This window comes from Marasmius oreades, chromosome 3 (assembly GCF_018924745.1).
Source record: "Marasmius oreades isolate 03SP1 chromosome 3, whole genome shotgun sequence".
NCBI classification, from domain to species: Eukaryota; Fungi; Basidiomycota; class Agaricomycetes; order Agaricales; family Marasmiaceae; genus Marasmius; species Marasmius oreades.
In genome coordinates this window covers 1,857,116-1,871,735 of record NC_057325.1, presented here as the reverse complement: position 1 = coordinate 1,871,735, position 14,620 = coordinate 1,857,116, and positions in this window count along the sequence as shown.

Genomic DNA, 14,620 nt, shown 5'->3' with positions numbered 1-14,620 from the left:
CTAAAACATATCCAAAATGCGCACCTAGCAGAGGGGAATCCAAAGAGAAAAGACTAAGGAATCCCTCTGACCAAGCACTACTATATCTAGCTAGTCACATGTCCATGTCCATATATATCCAGTACAGTCCATGAAGGGAAAGAGAAAGAAGTGAATGTAAAGTGGGAACGATAAATGCTATAGACGTAAAGATGGGGGTATATACCTTTCAAATGTGCGCAATGATACTGTAAAGACCGTTTGTTGATACCATACGAACTGCAGGTGCAATAAAGGAAAGAAATCTAAAATGCGTAACTCGGTGAGATAAGAACATGGAAAGTCAAGGGGATGTAACAAGGCGTATCTGTGTGGGATCCATAGTCACAGTGTGCAGCTAGGTCATGTTTTATGTGCTCTCTTGAACCGTGCAAGCTGTGTGTCGATTGATGTCTGGGGGCAGATCCTATAAGCCAAACAAGTGCACAGCTCCAAACTAGAGATCCAAAATTGACCAAGTCCACCAAAGCAGGCTGTCCCCTTACACTAAGCCTCTGTCTGCTCCCCCTGCTCCCAAACCTTTTCCCATGGGTGTCCCTATGGACATTGATGCAAGCAAAGCTTGTGCTGCATCGCAATGTGGTTCTGCTTGCTATCGGTGTGGTAGCCTTGACCATTTTACCAAGCAGTGTCCTGCTCGCTTTGACATTCGCTACATGTTGCAGGAGGATGCCATGGACTTCTACCAACAGCAGGCCTTGGATAAGGATACTGCACAGCTGTCCCAGTCATCTGAGCATGTTGTTGGAGCAGAGAAGAAGGAGGATTTTTGACTTTTAGGCAGGTGAACTCTGGTATGCCCCTGTCTACTTCTAATCGCTATGCTTGTCTCTATCTACACCATCCAATACACGAGGATGATTCAGAACCACTGTCTGAACCTGAGACTGCTAGCAAAGTCATATCATCCCCTACTTCTTCTTCTCTCTCCTCTTCCATTCCTTCCACTCCCCCCACTCTTTCCTGCCTTCCTAAGCGTCATCGCTGGGAACGGCACCTCCCAGAGTTCTTTAAAATTGCTGCTACCCCTAGCAAGAACTCCCTTGAGATTCCACTAGAGCTCCAGGCTACTGATTCAGGTGTGTTGAGGGTCACATCTGGATTGGTGGATTCTGGTGCAACTGGTGATTTCATTGATCGGGAGTACGCCTCTGCCAATGGCTTTGTGCCTAGGCCTCTCTCTCACCCTATCCCTGTCTACAATGTTGACGGCTCCCTGAATGAGAATGGTTCTATTTGGGAGATGGTTGATGTTGTACTCAGGTACAAGGGCCACACTGAACGTACTCTCCTTTCTGTCACCTCTCCGGGCAAGCAGAATGTTATTCTAGGCCATTCTTGGCTTAGGAGACATAACCCAGAGATTGACTGGTCTGCAGGGCAGGTCAAGATGAGCCGCTGTCCGCGTGTTTGTAGGACTTGCAGAGATGAGTCTCGACATGATGCTCGCATCCGTCGTACTCAGTCAAAGCAAAAGCGCAAACATGCATCTCAGCCCTTGCCTGCCTTTGTAGAGGAAGTTGATGACGAGGATGATGATGTTCAGTGTTCACCATTGGATGTTGACTCAGTTTCTGGATCTGATTCAGAGACTGTGGTTGAGGAAGGTGATCGCATTTTTGCATGCAACCTTCATCCAGTTCCCTCCTCCCATTCCGTTTCAGCTACTGGCACTGTTTCTCAATGTTTAGCTGAAGCTCATTCAAAGCATCATCAGACAGAGACTTCTCTTTGTGATGTTTTGCCTGCATCTTTCTGGGACTTTGAGGATGTGTTCTCAAAGGAGTCTTTTGATCATCTCCCAGAGTCACATCCTTGGGACCATGCAATTGAGCTTGTGCCAGATGCTAAACCAACCACCTGTAAGGTTTATCCCCTTGCACCAGTTGAACAGGAGCAATTGGATCGCTTTCTTCAAGAAGTGCTCTCCACTGGTTGTGTCCGCCCTTCAAAGTCCCCTATGGCTTCACCAGTCTTCTTTGTCAAGAAGAAGGATGGTAAACTCCACTTTGTGCAGGATTATCGCATGCTCAACTCTATCACTGTGAAGAATTGTTACCCACTTCCTTTGATTGATGAGCTGATCAACAAGCTCTCTGGAGCGCGGTACTTCACTAAGCTGGGAATGGAAAGCGGCTTTTCGTACCAACTGCGGTCTGTTTGAACCCCTGGTGATGTATTTTGGTCTCACCAACTCCCCTGCCACTTTCCAGACTATGATGAATGACATCTTGCATGATTTGATTATGGAAGGTGTTGTTTGTGGCTACCTCGATGATATCCTTATATTCACCAAGACAAAGGAAGAACATGAACATGTTCTTTGTAGAGTTTTGGAGCGTCTTTGTCAACACAAGCTTTATCTGCGTGCAGAGAAGTGCGAGTTTATGAAAGAGCGCATTGAATATCTGGGTGTCATCATCTCTCACAACTGTGTTGAGATGGATCCAGTGAAGGTGGCTGGTGTTGCTGACTGGCCTGAGCCAACAGACTTGAAAGAGGTGCAAGCTTTCCTGGGCTTCACCAACTTCTATCATCGGTTCATTGAGAACTTCTCTCACCATGATCAACGATTGATTGTTTCAGTAGACATGCTCTAGTGTGCCCTGGCAGTGGGGCAAGGATGAACAGGATGCTTTTGACACTGTGGAGCATTCAATCAATTCAACTCCTTTTTTGATTCTCCCAGTTCCAGACAGGCCATACAGAGTTGAAGCTGACAGTTCTGACTTTGCCACTGGTGCTGTTCTCTCTCAGCAGTCTGACAAGGATGGGAAGTGGCATCCTATTGCATTCTACTCCAAGAGTCTGAATGCAGTGGAACACAACTATGAGATCCATGACAAGGAGATGCTTGCTGTGATCAGGGCACTTGAGGCCTGGCACCATTTCCTTGAAAGGGCTTCAAATCCCTTTGAGATCTGGACTGACCACAACAACCTGGAGTATTTCTGCAAATCACAGAAGCTGAATTTGTGGAGTTGCCAGAGGCTCATGCGTTTGATGCAATCATGAATGTGGTGGATAACATTTGGTAAACGTGCACACTTCCTTCCTACACATACCACAGTTACTGCTGAAGGTGCTGCACACTTATATCTTGAGGAAGTGTGGAAACACCATGGAACACCACAAGTTGTTGTCTCTGACAGAGGTACTCAATTTGTGGCTGAATTCATGCGTGAACTCTATTGCTTGCTTGGGATCAAGTTGGCTACATCCACTGCTTTCCACCCTCAGACAGATGGTCAAACTGAATGAGTGAACCAAGAGCTTGAACAGTACCTTAGGCTCTTTGTCAGTCATCGTCATAATGACTGGGATGATCTGTTGCCCTTGGGTGAGTTTGCATACAACAATCACATCCATTCATCCATCCAGACCACTCCATTCATGCTTGACACTGGAATGAATCCTCGCATGGGATTTGAGCCTAACCAACCCCCATCTCGTCTGGAGAGTGTCAATCAGTTCAAGGATTGCATGCAAGCTGGACTGGATGAAGCCAAGTCTGCACTGAACAAGGCCAAGGAGGAATACACTCAATACTACAATCGTCGTCGTACTCCTGCTCCAGAACTCAGTGCAGGTGACCAGGTATAGTTAGATGCCCCTGACATCCAGACTGATCGGCCTTCATCCAAGCTTGCACATCAACGACTTGGTCCTTTCACTGTTGACTGTCGAGTTGGTCATGGTGCCTACAAGCTCAAATTGCCCAACTCTATGCATCGATTGCATCCTGTATTTCCGATTGTCAAGCTCACTCCTTTCATTCCTGACCCCATTCCCAATCGTGCTCCTACTCCACCTCCCCCTCCTGTTATTGTTGATGGCCAAGAACACCATGTTGTTGATGAAATCCTAGAAGCACAGTACAGATGGAACAGATTGTGGTATAAGGTGCGATGGAAAGGCTACAATGTCTCTGAGGATGACTGGGTACGGTATGATGACCTTGACAATGCTGATGAACTTCTGGAGGAATTCTACCAAAGGAACCCAGGAGCACCTAGAAAGGTCATCAGAGCAGTGTTTGACTCTATTCAATTCAGGACTATTCCAATGCCCTCTGCAGCTGATCAGGCAAGTAATTGGCGAGTGCGTCGAGGCCGCCACATGCTAAAAGGGGGGGTAATGTAAGGGGACAACCTGCTTTGGTGGACTTGGTCAATTTTGGATCTCTAGTCCGGAGCTGTGCACTTGTTTGGCTTATAGGATCTGCCCCCGGACATCAATCGACACACAGCTTGCACGGTTCAAGAGAGCACATAAAACATGACCTAGCTGCACACTGTGACTATGGATCCCACACAGATACGCCTTGTTACATCCCCTTGACTTTCCATGTTCTTATCTCACCGAGTTACGCATTTTAGATTTCTTTCCTTTATTGCACCTGCAGTTCGTATGGTATCAACAAACGGTCTTTACAGTATCATTGCGCACATTTGAAAGGTATATACCCCCATTTTTACGTCTATAGCATTTATCGTTCCCACTTTACATTCACTTCTTTCTCTTTCCCTTCATGGACTGTACTGGATATATATGGACATGGACATGTGACTAGCTAGATATAGTAGTGCTTGGTCAGAGGGATTCCTTAGTCTTTTCTCTTTGGATTCCCCTCTGCTAGGTGCGCATTTTGGATATGTTTTAGCTATGGCTGCCTAATATACTTTGGATTCCCCTCTGCTAGACCTGTGTGATCATTCTTCCACCTCTAGCAGGGTTGCCCTTATACGAACATGCTTTACGCAGCGGCTTGGATTTCGATGAAGATCAAGTTTGACGTTTCGAGTTGCGCATGTCAACCATAGGAGCAAGATACTGAATAATGATGAGTGTCAAAGTTATAATTACTGAACCTGCTTTCAAAACATACCTCAGAACTATATATCACTTGATGGTCCTGAAGATGAATTGCCCTGCCACATCTGTATCTCCAGTGGTACCACAAAAAGCTGATCAATTCGTTCCTTTGTTCAACTATTGCGGATAGTAATGTCCATTTGCAAACATGGACAGTCTCCCGTGCACCAAGTGTGTCTGTGGCCTATCCAATGTTGTTGTTAGCTTTCGCTACGTAGGTTCTGTACTGGATTTCTGACCTTGTATCTCGCTATTATACTTTTTAATGCTCACTTGATTGATTTGCATGTGTGCATTGACTATTAGACATTATAACTACTGTAATTACTGTAAAACGAGGTGTTGAGGGACATACCTTCAGTGACATGGACATGGTTTGTTGTTGAGCTAGAAAAATTTACATCATCAAGTCTGCCACAGGATCCAAGCTGTGGTTCCCACAATATTGCTCTGCCTGAAAAAATTGTCCAGCTTGGGCAGAGCAATATTGTGGGAACCACAGCTTGGATCCTGTGGCAGACTTGATGATGTAAATTTTTCTAGCTCAACAACAAACCATGTCCATGTCACTGAAGGTATGTCCCTCAACACCTCGTTTTACAGTAATTACAGTAGTTAGTATGTAGAATGAAAGTGAAAATGGTTTCCCCTTGCTGTTTTTCGTCGTAATGTTGATGCTATTTGAATTTGAGTGCAGAAAGAAACCAAAAAAACGAAGGGTAAACCCTTGTCTTGCTGTTTCACATTGTTTTGCGTCCTTGTTCTACTCAGAAGAGATGCAAGTGTACTAATAAATATAAATTTTTACTACAACTAGCTATAGGTTACAAAAGTCGCTTGAAGTTAAGCAACAGCGGTTCAACACGACTAACTGACGATGGTGAGATCTTTGATCCAAGTAGGCAGTACACCTACTTACCAAAATACATGTTAGGTCTCTGCTCTTCGTTTCCTCGACTGACAAGCGGCAGTAGACAGCTCTGAGGAGGAGAATGAGCATCAAGAGTGCAGTATGTTGATGCTTTGCTCATCTTTTTTGTGCCTAATTTGCATTTGAATCCCGTAGATGATGGATTTATCGATGATGAGATGGAAGAGGACATTCCAGTAGTAGCTGAAACACCTCTTCAACTTGCCAAGATGCACAAGCTGCACTCTATTACCCCTTACCTGAACCAACTTGCAATGAAATACACCAATCAACACACCGCCTCTACTTCCTCAACTTCACCCTCTGCTTCAACTCACCCTATCCTTTCTTTTCTCAAATGTTGAGCTCAGGATGACCGCTTGACTGAGGATATCTTTGCATCGCCTCTTTCTGCCGTTTGACAAAAACTAAACCCTGTCACTTGACAATCCCCTCCACGTCTGGAAAAGGTGATCCAAGTCGATCCGATGCATCATATCCTAATAGGCAACTTGTTGAAATTCAGATCACCCTGCTCAAACTCGCCTTCTTTTCCAATTTCCAACACACCCACAGACAAAGGCAAGGACAGACGTCGAGATGCTTGGGCTGCATGGGCGTCCACTGTCGCTGAGTTGCTGAAGTGAGCCAAGGCTCGTAAAGCTTGGCAGCTATGGGCTAGCTGCCATTTGGAATCAGCTCCAGACGCCTGCATTCAACGACAACTACTTCCACAGGGTCAATGGGTGAAGGTTTTACGTGGAAAGTACCAAAACGATGAAGGCATGATATGGTGTCTTGATGTGAGCGACAAAGAAGAGATGGGCTATTGGGTATTTGTAGTCCCTTGTATTCCCCCTCCTCATCTCGTTCATGAAATTACACTTTGTTTGAATCGTACGGCCATCAAGGCTGCAGGCAAACTGCGACGATATCCTCAGCAAATTTTCCATTTTGAAGACTATGAAATCGAGCCTCCAGCTTCAGATTTTGAAGAGAAGGTCCTTGGAGATCTAATGTACAGCCACCTGTTGAGCTATGGCTTGCTGTTGAAGTTCTTCCCACTCAGGTCCATTATTCCAATTCACACAATTTCCAACTATACTGTAGTAGCGTTTTGCGAACATCTGTAAGCATCACAATTCCCATTCCCTGTCCCCCAGCTGTAGCAGTTCGAAGATGGAGACGAAGTTGAGGTGGCAGAAGATGACCCCAAGGAGGGGAAGAACACACAACAGAGAACCAATTTGCCTCAGTGTAAAACAAAGAAAAAGGGTACTGTCACCATCGCTTCCGATGGGCAATAAGTTGTACACTACATGGGAGGCAACTATGGCTTGTATGTCGTAGATGTTAGATCCTTGACAAAGGTCATCATCTTAGGTGATCATATTACCGTTCTGACAGGTCAACATGCTGGAAAAACTGGCCTTGTAGTTGAAGAACACTACAATTCCTTGGTTGTATCCGAGAATTCAACCCGAAAGGGCATGGTGAGTTCATTTACTGACTTCGGTACTGCAATAATGAATTTAAAAGAAATACTTACATAGAATTTTGTGGTACATAAGAACTCTGTTCATCGTGAGCAAGAACCTACTCATGTCGCCGCGATCTCTTGGAAGGACTTCAAAGTCGTCATTTTTAGAGGGCCATATAGTCCAGCAGTTGGAATTGTGAAAGACATGAAGCGTTCGAGAATTGGAGATTTGCTGGTTCTTTCCTTATTTCTCCCAGACATTGGTGAATCGGCAGAGTTGCTTGATCACAATGTAAAGACTTTGCCAAAGGGTATGTACTTTTCACTTTCCCCAAGTATGATGTGTTTACATGATCGTAATGTACAGAACACGTCAGCATCTTTGGGATATCTTTCCTCTTTCTACAGCTTATCGACACTATAAAGTTGACTGTAAGTTACGGAAGATGCAGACAGGACCTGTACCATGGCTTGGGTTGAAGATTCGGGTTGTACATGGTCACTTCAAAGGAATGGGTGTTGTTAAAGATGTCAACTGGGTTTCTGAACTGGCCATCAAGTAAGGTCTTCAGTTAGATGTTGAGTTTGACGTGGTGACGGTAATGGCACTAAAAACTACTACTAGGTGCAGCAAAACACACTCCAAGCACAAAGTGTGCAAAACCAAACCCAACACTAGCAATTAGCGTAGTTGATTTGTGGAGGTCAGTATCAATGGACGCTCTCAGCAAGGTTCACTGAGAACTCTAAGATAAGACTTCAAAGGTGGGGCTTTATATGGTTCAAACAAATTTCAATCCTGTGTTCACAAGTCAAAATGACAAAGGCTTTCTACGAAGTTCACTACTTCAAGGAGGTGTTCCAATCTTTCCAAGTTCAAATAGAACTATCAAATTCAATTCAAATTCAAGTCAAAGCGACTCTACAAGTTCAAAGTTTCCCAAGTACCAAAGTGGCAACAAATTCAAATCAAATTCAAAGTTCAAATCTAATCTTTTCCAAATACAAACACCAACTTCAAAGAAGTGGGGCAAAGTATGAGCCAGAGTCCCCTAGTGAAAGCACTTAGGCTTCTGTCATAGGTTACTGGGGAAAATACTGCTGCTACCACCCTTCCTTATATACACTTTTTCGAATAAATAATAATCAAAAGTCGAAGATATGGTAAAAAGTCGAAAATCTAGAGAAATCCCTTTCAGAGATACCAAAGTACCCTTAATCAGGTATAGTACATGTCAATTAGATATAAAACTGTCCAGAATATAGTATTCCTTATTTCTTTTCCTCATATTTTCTTTATTCCTGTTCCAAGTCGGATATCTTTGACATTTGCATGTGGATACATCCTGACCCCTTTTTGTTTCCAAGGCTATCGATAATGGGCGAAGTATACCACTCAAGAGTCAACCTAATATCAGAGCTATGGAAGTAGCACCAACACCAAATCAACCCAAAAACTAGTAAACCTCCGTGTAAAGTCTATCAATAACTCTACACACCAGGAAAGATTGCAAGGGTGGACTGCTTGGCAAAGGTTACGCACAAGATCACAGTCTCAATATCGTATGAAGGTCTTATGAAATCAATGTGCAACTGTAAGTGTAAAACACCACAGCTACAGGAATTCTAGGGTTTGTAGGGGCTCTGTTTATTGTCCAGTGGACTAAGTGGGGCTATGGATTTCGTCTATGGTAAGACTAATTCAAACGATTGGAGACTATTGTCCTTGACGGACACGAATGCTAAGACCCTTGACAGATCACAAAACAGTAATCAAGACCTCGGCAGCCTACAAACGGATAGTTCTCAAGTTTTGACCTCGACGGTCTCGTATGTTCAAATCAAATCTTATTGTTTCACTGCACAAAGACAAGGCAAATCTCTCTATTGGGTGTCAAGAGCAGTTACTCACGGGCAACCCACTCAGGACTTTCCTATGCACAGGTAGTACTTACTTTATCTACAGATACATGAGCTGCTTTTATACTACCTCTATGCTAGCTTTGTAATCCTATCTCTACTTGTTTCATCTCTAAAAATAATGCACCATAGCTACGAATCCATGCGAAATCTTATTGCTAGAGACCGTTACATGTGCAGAATCTCGTCTACGGAGCTTTCCGTATTTGAATCATATGTTTTGGACCAATCTGGACCGTTCTTCATTCTTGTTTCAGCATGTAGAATGGACCTACATAGGCGTACCACCTGCATTTCGACGTTATCAAATCATATGGACTTTGTGTGTCCAAGTAGTTCCAGCATATGGATCCAGAGTTCTGAACTGCCGTAGCACATGAACAGCGCAGACTCCGAGATCCGTTGTTCATTCCTACTTGGTTCCTAGATACTCTATCTGTGATCTGGGATCAGTATCATGTCTTTTTGTCTTTTCCTCAATTTCTCCTAGTCTGCGTGGTCCTATGTCTGATTTCTTGTCAACTAAATCCCCTGTAGAAGTAGGTACTCCTAGTACGAAGGTCTTTTGATTTTGTTAAGTTCTGCTACGAACGGTTCTGTGAAGACTACAAGTCCTCTAATAGTACAATCCCTTGATATGCCAGTGCATAGTAGAATGTAGAGAGTAGAACTTGGTGAATTACCACCTAAGTCCTCTGCTCATAGTGTTCTACAGGTTTCGAACGGCCATACAGTTTTCTGACACGATCTATGGCTCTCTCTAACTGGTCTAGCTGCGCCTACGGCACATTCTACTAGCGGCACTAGCTTTAACTAGCAATTTGGGCTCACTCTAGTTCTTAATATGATAAATATCGCTCCGTAGCACTGTTTAAAGTGCAAAAAGAACCGTGTAGTATAGTCAACTAAGTCGCATTAGCGAGTCCCCATGTGCTCCCTTGTTCTCTCTTGTTCTATTCAATCTGGAATAGTCCAAAACTGTTCAATCTACATTCCAGGGATCGTTTCTATAGTTCTTTCCTGGTAGAATATCCTTTCTGACTGGACATCGACGACATCCGCCCCTTTTCTTGTTTCCAGCTGTAAGTTACAGCCACCGGCATCATTTCCATTCCTTAAGTCCGAAGTGGACTTTAGATAGTTACATCTGTCCGATTGTTACTTCCAGATGTACTTCTAGGAGTAGTTTCCGTCTTTTCAACCAATATCAAAGAAATCAATAAATTGATAGTAAAATCAAGTGTCCCCATGTTTGCTACAAGTATTTGCGAGTGAGACAAGGCCTATGCAAATGAATGAAGGTTTTTTAAAGGCTGCTTCATCGGTTCCTACAGGTTTTGGAATGTTGAAGACTCTCGTCTATAAGGTAATTCATACTTTTTGTACTTTGGATAACCCACAAATAGACCCGTGCTTTGACTAGCAGCTTGGGCTTGCTCTAATCCTCATATTATGTTCCCATTTTGATTATACTATATTAAAAAAATGTTAAAAATGTGTTCATTTAGGTACTAGTAGAGTTTATCCGCGATATCTTCCCCTAACAAAAGAAAGAACTGTCCTCAGTCCATAGTATCTTTGTCTGGAGTCAATCCGCAATCTCTACGACCTGTTTTGCAATATTCTTTGGTTGATTAGACCTCCTCGAAGTCCAAAATGTAAGGGGACAACCTGCTTTGGTGGACTTGGTCAATTTTGGATCTCTAGTTCGGAGCTGTGCACTTGTTTGTCTTATAGGATCTGCCCCCAGACATCAATCAACACACAGCTTGCACGGTTCAAGAGAGCACATAAAACATGACCTAGCTGCACCCTGTGACTATGGATCCCACACAGATACGCCTTGTTACATCCCCTTGACTTTCCATGTTCTTATCTCACCGAGTTACGCATTTTAGATTTCTTTCCTTTATTGCACCTGCAGTTCGTATGGTATCAACAAACGGTCTTTACAGTATCATTGCGCACATTCGAAAGGTATATACTCCCATTTTCACGTCTATCGCATTTATCGTTCCCACTTTACATTCACTTCTTTCTCTTTCCCTTCATGCACTGTACTGGTTATATATGGACATGGACATGTGACTAGCTAGATATAGTAGTGCTTGGTCAGAGGGATTCCTTAGTCTTTTCTCTTTGGATTCCCCTCTGCTAGGTGCGCATTTTGGATATGTTTTAGCTATGGCTGCCTAATATACTTTGGATTCCCCTCTGCTAGACCTGTGTGATCATTCTTCCACCTCTAGCAGGGTTGCCCTTATAGCTACAAACAGTTCTGTGAAGACTACAAGTCTTCTAATAGTACAATCCCTTGATATGCCAGTGCATAGTAGAATGTAGAGAGTAGAACTTGGTGAATTACCGCTTAAGTCCCCTGCTCATAGTGTTCTACAGGTTTCGAATGGTCATACAGTTTTCTGACACAATCTACGGCTCTCTCTAACTGGTCTAGCTGCGCCTACGGCACATTCTACTAGTGGCACTAGCTTTAACTAGCAATTCGGGCTCACTCTAGTTCTTAATACGATAAATATCACTCCGTAGCACTGTTTAAAGTGCAAAAAGAACCTTGTAGCATAGTCAACTAAGTCGCATTATCGCCCAGTCCCGGATGATGTCCATCCTAGACCAGGACTCCAACTTCAGCAGAATCCAACTGCATGGGAACCATGACACCTTGCATCGATTGCATTTCTTGCTTTTTGTCGTAGAGCACTCGCACTTGACTTTTGTGGAGGCGCAGGCGAAGCAAGGGAGCATCAATTCCTGTTTAAGGTGAATCAGTACCAGAAAAAGAAAGAAAAAATAAACTTACCAAAGAAAGTGTCCAGCCGCTCTCAAGAACATCTCGAAGCGAGAAGGCTTCTGCCTCAAGAAAGTTGAAGCGAAGCGGGACATCTAAGATAAGAATTAAGAATGAAAGTTTAGAAGGATAAAGAATAGACTTACTATCAGCATCAAGACCTTGTGGATGCTTTTGGGTTTGCAAATGCTGAACAGTAATGTCTTAGAAAAGTTAGAGAAAGGTCTTACGATGTCAAATTGACGATTGGAAAACCATTTTGAGGGTTTAGGAGCGTAAGGGGATGGAGATCTGGGCCTGGCCTTGCCCTTCCCCTTGTCCTTTCAAACCTCGATGACTTTAGCGGAAGCGGAGGTCTTCGAGGGTTCTTGCTTGATCTTCACAATGGTTCTGGTTGAACTGCACATAGTGCGAGGGCTGGGGGACAGAGTCGATGAACCAGCAGCCGGTGGGATGTTGACCTTCTTGATCTTCGACGAGTCAGAAGGAGGGATCTAATCGGGTGTTAGCAAAGAAAAAGAAAATAGAACTAAGGACTTACCAGAGAGCATGCTGGCTTAGGCAGAGACTTAGGGAGCGGATGTTGGGAGATGACAACCTCCAGTCGCTTTTTCAAAGGCGGAGGAGGACCTTTCTTTGAAAGTCTGGTAAGTGGCTACAATAATATTGTAAGTCGAAAGAAAATATGAAAACAATAAAGAACTTACTTCAGAGGGAGGAGAAGGTTCATGTCCTCTTCGGACTCAATTTCATCTTCCTCTTCCTCAGAGGAGACTACTTCCTTGGATCTCTTCGAAGTTTGCTGCAGAGTGATTGAGAAGAAGTCTAAAAGCAAAATAAAGGCTTACCTTGTGCATAGCAGTCTGTTTGGAACATTTAGCTGGGGGATTGTTGAAACGAACAGTTTACCCTAGAACCACTGCACTCAACAAGTGAGGTTTTAAGTCTTACGCAGCGAGCAGAACGAACTGACACAACACAAAGGGGAGATTGAAAAGCAAAATGGATGCTAAAAGAACTTACAGACAGGCAAGGCTTATTAGTACTTAGTAGTACTAATAAAAGGACTTTAAAATATGGAGACTGGTAAGAGACTGAAAGTACAAGAATATAATAATATTCAAGGACTTTGAAGGAAGCTAGTGAAGCTTGGGATACTAATAGCAGGAGCAAGAGCACTTAAGGCACACAGGAAAGCTGAGGATAGCAAGTAGAAAAACTACAATTGCAGAGAGAGAGGGGGAAAAAGTACAACAAGGTACAAAAGATACAAAATAATAAGGCTAATGAGTGGGGACAACATGAACGGCCTTTTATACAGAAAGTAATAGGTTTCTATGGAATATTCTATATAACTATGGCTGTGAATAGTACTGCAACAACTGTATAAAGGGCTATGTACTTACTGCTAGAGGCTATGTACAGAGCATAATTATAAGGGCAACCCTGCTAGAGGTGGAAGAATGATCACACAGGTCTAGCAGAGGGGAATCCAAAGTATATTAGGCAGCCATAGCTAAAACATATCCAAAATGCGCACCTAGCAGAGGGGAATCCAAAGAGAAAAGACTAAGGAATCCCTCTGACCAAGCACTACTATATCTAGCTAGTCACATGTCCATGTCCATATATAACCAGTACAGTGCATGAAGGGAAAGAGAAAGAAGTGAATGTAAAGTGGGAACGATAAATGCGATAGACGTGAAAATGGGAGTATATACCTTTCGAATGTGCGCAATGATACTGTAAAGACCGTTTGTTGATACCATACGAACTGCAGGTGCAATAAAGGAAAGAAATCTAAAATGCGTAACTCGGTGAGATAAGAACATGGAAAGTCAAGGGGATGTAACAAGGCGTATCTGTGTGGGATCCATAGTCACAGGGTGCAGCTAGGTCATGTTTTATGTGCTCTCTTGAACCGTGCAAGCTGTGTGTTGATTGATGTCCGGGGGCAGATCCTATAAGCCAAACAAGTGCACAGCTCCGAACTAGAGATCCAAAATTGACCAAGTCCACCAAAGCAGGTTGTCCCCTTACACCACTGGACAATAAACAGAGCCCCTACAAACCTTAGAATCCCTGTAGCTGTGAATTAGTCTTACTGTAGACGAAATTCACAGCCCCACTTAGTCCACTGGACAATAAACAGAGCCCCTACAAGCCTTAGAATCCCCGTAGCTGTGGTGTTTTACACTTGCAGTTACACATTGATTTTATAAGACCTTCATACGATATTGAGACTGTGATCTTGTGCGTAACCTTTGCCAAGCAGTCCACCCTTGCAATCTTTCCTGGTGTGTAGAGTTATTGATAGACTTTACACAGAGGTTTACTAGTTTTTGGGTTGATTTGGTGTTGGTGCTACTCCCATAGCTCTGATATTAGGTTGACTCTTGAGTGGTATACTTCGCCCATTATCTGGTGACCACCGCAGGGGGGTGGAAATAAGATTACATTCAGTATCAAAAGAAATATTGTGAAATTCCGGTAGTTTTAGCCCTACGGCGAGAACTGCAAAAACAACCAAAACCAAAAGAACTTCTCTCAGAAAGATTAGTTCACGGCAACGTAATACTCGCACTTCACT